We start from the raw sequence: 6,000 nt of genomic DNA, 5'->3' as shown, positions 1-6,000 counted from the left end.
AGAAGGAGCACTATCTCAGAGGTCCAGAGCAGAAGCCCTTGTCCTGACGACAGTTTGAATGTGAGAATGTCATCAGGTCAGCTGAGGCCCACAAAGTACAGGGGACGCTGAGCAAATTGGACACGGTTGGCTTTCTCTCCAAGTCTGCCCTGCCAATTGGCCACTTCATACGTGTAAAGCACCAGGGTCCTCAGGCTCTCTCCTCCCCTGAGTATTCTGCCTTCTGACCTCACACTGACGCTGGGGTCTGTATGGCTAAAATGAGTGTCCCAAACACACACTGGCATTTGCATTTTAACGAAGATGGAATGCCTGGGAGTAGTTCATTTTAGGCATTAACAAGGGGTGCAGGAGACCTTCTCTGTGATATTAGGGCCTTCCCTGCTCCCCCAGATTGTCCCATATCATGGATTCATCTATAGCATGCAGCACTAGACCAGAAGTCCGAATACTTGGATCCTAATCCCACCTCTGCCATTAATGGACTACATAAATTTAGGCAAATTATTTGGATTCTCTAAGGCTTCATTTCCTCATATGTGAAATAGGAATAATGCCTTTCTTCTCCATCTCACAGTGTGAAAGTACCATCTAACTGGAGATGCTACTGTGCAAATAACCTCATCTACGAGCAAAGCTCTCCCAGCCCGTGAGCCCCAACACCTGGTGATCTTCTAGGCTGCTTTTGAGGCTAGTTTCCATGCCTCCGAGCAGAGATCATTTCATTGGCCTGCTCACGACTTTTCTGTGGCTCCCTCTCACTTACAGGGTAAAGTCCACACTTCTAATTTGAATAGACCAAATCCTACAGAAATTAGTCTCAATCTATCATTACTCCTTGTCTCCTGGGAATAAACAACACCAGGTGGTATCTGTTGACCACCTATATGGGCCAGGCACTGTTCTCAGTGTCTTACATGTATCAATTCATCAATCCTTGCAACTGTGAGTTACGTATGACTATGATGCCCATTTTACAGATGTGGAAAATGAGTTTGAAAAAGGCAAGTGACTTGTCTGTGAACCTCACAGTTGTTAAGGTAAAGCTGAGATTCAAACAAAAGCCAAAGGCTTTGCACTAGGAGAGTATTTCCCTTCTAGATAGTCCCTGGGTTTGAACCACGCTGTCCAACACACCTTCCCTCAAACGTGCACCTCCTGTTCATCAGCAAGTCTATGGCCTTATTGATGTTGTCACCTTCCCTGGCATGCCCTCTCCTTACTCTACACTAGGTCTTTTTCATCCTTTGAGCCCTAACCCCAGTTTGACTTCCTTCAGGAAGCCTCTCCTGCTGACGTCAAATGGCTTGGCCCCTCTTGCTTCCTTGGCTCCTTGTGCCTTGTAACTAGGTGCTATATGTCTCTCTGGATACTCCATTAGGTGGAAAGCCCTTTGAGGACAGGGACAAGTCTTACTTGGGCTTGTACCTCCTAGAGCATGCAGAAGAGCATCCCACACTCAGACTCCCTTACACCATGGTGCCAGGTACCAGAGGATTTGGAATCCCTCTCCCTGTGATGTAGCCTTTAGTCTTCACAACAGGCACAAAGGCCAGGCAACCCCTTTTCACAGCTGAGGGATCTAAAGCCCAGAGGGAGAAGAGATTTACTCACAGGCACCAGCCAGTGAGGTAACTGCAGAGACAAGTCAGATGACAAATGTTCCCATTCCTAGCCTCCTGATCTTTCTACTCCACAAGTGTTTGGCCACTGATCTCTTCCAGGGACGCAGTGAGTGAGTGTTGACGTTGTTCAAAGGCCACATAATGCGGTGCAAAGAGTGAAGTAATAGCAATAACTAACATTTGCTGAGCTCTTAGCACATGCAAAGCACTCTTCTGAAAGCCCCATGGGCAGATCATTTAGTCCAAGCCACAGTCCTGTGAAGTGAGGGCTACTATTATCATTACCCCCATTTTATGCATGAGAAAACAAGTCACAAAGAGGTTCAGTAACTTGCCCGAGGTCACACAGTCAGAAAGAAGTGGAGCCAGGATTTGAACACAGAGAGTCTGACTCAAAGACTCATGCTTGTAGACACTATGCTCGCTGGCTCAGAAGACAAAAGGTCTGGTTTCTGACTCCCATGTGTCCTCAGACACAGCTGGGTCCCACTCACCTCATCCGTGACTCAGAGGGTGCTGGTGAGGATTCACGGGGTAAACAATGCAGGACATCCCACGTAAGGCCCTGCACTTAATAGGCCCTCGGAAAATAGGATCTTTGAACGTTGCTGTGAAGCATCTCACAATGACAGGGCCCCGTCTGTCACAAGTCTTTCTTGGCAATGAAAGAATTTGGCAAATGGAAACACATAATTAGCTATTTATTTTCCCTTTACCTCCACCAGTTGAGATAAAACCTTAAGTGCATCGCTCCAGTTATGAGAAAGAGGTAGGTGAGAGTCAAGGGTTGACACTGGGCTTTAAAAGCTCTTAAATAATTACAGCGATCAGAGTAAACAAGGCCTTCACGCTTCATTAGGCGATGTGTATTACGGCTCCATTAACACACTGCCGTGCTTTCCATTTCCCATTTTTCAAAAAACGCTGAGAAGGGACCTGAAGTCATTAGTGTTAATTGATAGCCAACAGAAACAAACTTCCTAAAAGGGGAATGATTTTTAGGTTCTAATTTGATTAATTGTTAAAGCTTCTGGTACCTATCTCTATGGGCCAACGGGAAAACCAGATAGTGTTAAGATTTATTCTCCTGAAAACACAGCCTAATTATAGCCTCCACTTACCTGGACCTTTTATTGTTTGTTCTTGATTCTCCCGAGTTAAATACGAAAACCAGGATCATTTAAAGATATTTAAAAATAAAGTACTGTCCTCACTTTCACTTCCCGGAAAATCTAGGACATATTTTAGTTGAGATGATTTGGAGAGAGAGACTCTGCTTTTGCTCCTAGATTATTGTCTCTCAACCTGCCCTGAGGCTTCAACAACCCACAGTACTCACTGCTTTGGTTCATAATAAAAATGCAAGCTTTAATTACTTAGGATGAGTGGTCATCTGAGCAAATACCACTCATTAACACCTTTATAGTTATAGATGTACATTTAGGTTTAGACGTAGATAGATGGATAGATACATACATACATACATACATAGGTACATAGATACATACATAGACACAGATGTAAACATAGACATAGACACAGATGTATAGATATGTCAACCATCATATGTAGGCTATTGGCTGTAGTGATTAAGGGTTGGACTCGAGAGCCAGGTTCCCTGGTTCAGATTCTGGCATCATTACTACTGAGTAAACTTGAACAATATACCTAAACTTCTATGCCTCAGTTTTCTCATCTGTGAAATGGAGATTTAAAAAATGACCTCATGTGATTGTTGTGAGATTAAATGAGTTGAATAAATATAAAATGATTAAAACAGTTCCCGGAGTAAGTGCTTTGCTAATATTTGCTCTTACTTTGATCATTATTTTCTCTGTGTGCTAGGCCTTGCTATGAGGGATACAGAGATGAATCAAATTTGAGCCTCCTCCTCAGGAAATTCATCACCATGTGCATTAAGACATTTCACAAATAACTAATACAATTTAGAAAACAGTGAGAGCCTCAGAGAGGAACACAGGAAAAGCTATGAAGAATCAGAGGGAATGAGCACAGTTTCCAGCAGGGAGGATGAGAGATACTTTCCAGATCCGGACATTCTATGTGGAGGGAAGGGTGTGAACAAGTGCCTAGAAGAAGGAAAGTGTAGAGAGTTTCCACCAAGAAATGTAATGCAAACTACTAGTAAATTCACTTTTTAAACCAAGCAGGAAATAAGAAGTCAATTTGTGGGGGTTAGGATGGGTGGGTGACAAAGTTTGAATGGGCCTTCTTAAGTTCACAATGATGGGTGATGCCAGGAAGCACTCAACAAGACCAAAAGGGACAGGGAAGCCATGAGCCACCACCAGACGACAGAATATGATCATCAGTAGAAGGAAAACATCAACTTGACAGACGAAGGAAATGAGATCTGCTCCCTGCTCTTCCTTTCACCAGCACTGGCGAGAACTTGGGCCATTCCCTCTCCTTCTCTGGACCCTATTTGCCTCAACCATAAAATAAGAGATTGGAGTTAACCTCCAAAAACACTTCCAGCTTTGCTGTTCTAGGACTCTATGATTTTGCCAAGAACTGCGATTCCTCCCTCTCTGCACCCACAACTGCCCACTCACACACTTTTCCCACCCCTTCATTCGTTCATTTACACACAAGCAGATAGGATTCAAACACCACCACCATAAGAAAAAAGTCCCAAAGTTAAAAAATTAGTAGAGTTAAAAGTATACACAGCAGAGATGGCGATTGAGGTCACAGACCAGACATTTTTGCAGACAGGATGGAAACAATTTTATGGCAAGGCCACCTTTTCAGGGCCTTCCTGACTTGACAGTGAAGCTATTAAGTAGCTCAAACCACTCTTTTTTAATGAAGTGGTTCACTTGGACAAACACTTCAAGCTAAGAGGCAACGTTGCCACAGCTAGAATTGGAGTGTTCTGCAAAGCATTAGCACAATCTCTCACTGTCCTTCATCCTCTCCACTCCATGTGAAGCTGAGTTATTTGAATTAGCGTTCAGCCAATGCCCTTTGGAGCCCTTCCATTCCTCAAGTTTCTCAAGATTATACTATGTCACTTCTACTGACGTGATTAACTTCTGATTAACTTTAATGGAAGCTGTGGGCGTGAAGTCCATTTTGTTCTCTGGGACTTTTGCTTCTTGTTGGTAAATTTTGGAGCCTTATTTGATTCATCATTATAAATATATATTGAGTCAAGACTACTAAGGGACAGTGGTTCCTGAAAAAAATGGAACTTCTGCATCCGATTCATTTAATAAACTAATAGACGTTCAGGATTAGAAGAATCACAAAGGTCATTGAGTCCTGTCATAATCTGAATCTCCTTTTAACATCCCTATCAAGTAATAGTCCAGCCCCTGCTTGAACAGATGCAAAAGCTGGGAGCCAACTTCTTTCAAGTGCTTGTCATGTGACAAACATCCAAGATATGTCAACATTCTGCTTACCCTTGTTGGGCACAGTCCTATTTGTATTCATTGTTCCCCTTTAGCCATGAACAATGCTTTTCCTATGACCCGTCTTAAGGTTGTCGTTGACCTGCTCAGGTCAAGCCCAGTCTCAGAGAACAGGACCTCGGAAAGTATACTTGCAATTTAGTTAGGAACATTATAGAACCGGGGACTGGCCCTTAGTCTGTTGGGAAAATGTAACAATACCAGTTGTAGTAGGCAGAATAATACCCACCCACCCCCCCAAAAAAAAATGTTTATGTCCTAATTCCTGGAACTTGTGAATAATGTTACCTTACACGGCAAAAGGAAGATGGCAGATGTGATTACATTAAGTATCTTGAGATGGGGAGATTATCCCGGATTATACAGATGGGCCCAAAGAACAAAAAGTCCTTACAAGAGGGTGGCAAGAAATTCAGAGTCAGAGAAGGAGATGTGACAATGGAAGTGGAGATTGGAGTTATGTGGGCCGTGAGCCAGGGAAGTCTCTAGAGCTGGAAAAAGTCTAGGAAATAGATTCTCCCCTAGAGCTTCTAGAAGGAACACAGCCTTGTAGACATCTTGAGATTGATTTCAGACTCCTGACTTCCAGAACTGTAAGATAATAAATTTGTATTATTTTTAGCCAATAGATTGTGGTAATTTGTTACAGCAGCTATAGGAAACTATTACATTAGTAATATTTATGCCTTAATGGATGAGTTCATCTAGGGGTAGGAATCATGTTCTGTGGCACTGACTCACGCTATCCAAATTCACAAGAGTCTGAGAGCCCAACCTGACATGAATTTTCTTAATTATATTGAAATTATCTCATCCAGGACACCCCCTTTCTAGGATTCCCTGAAAATGGAATGAATTATCAGAAGGTTATTTGGTGATAGAAGCAGCAGAGCAGAGAAAATTAAATAATCTTTTCAGGTATATTTTCTAGTATG

The sequence above is a fragment of the Diceros bicornis genome, chromosome 15, assembly GCF_020826845.1.
Source record: "Diceros bicornis minor isolate mBicDic1 chromosome 15, mDicBic1.mat.cur, whole genome shotgun sequence".
In the NCBI taxonomy this organism is placed as follows: Eukaryota; Metazoa; Chordata; class Mammalia; order Perissodactyla; family Rhinocerotidae; genus Diceros; species Diceros bicornis.
This window is presented reverse-complemented; position numbering follows the sequence as displayed.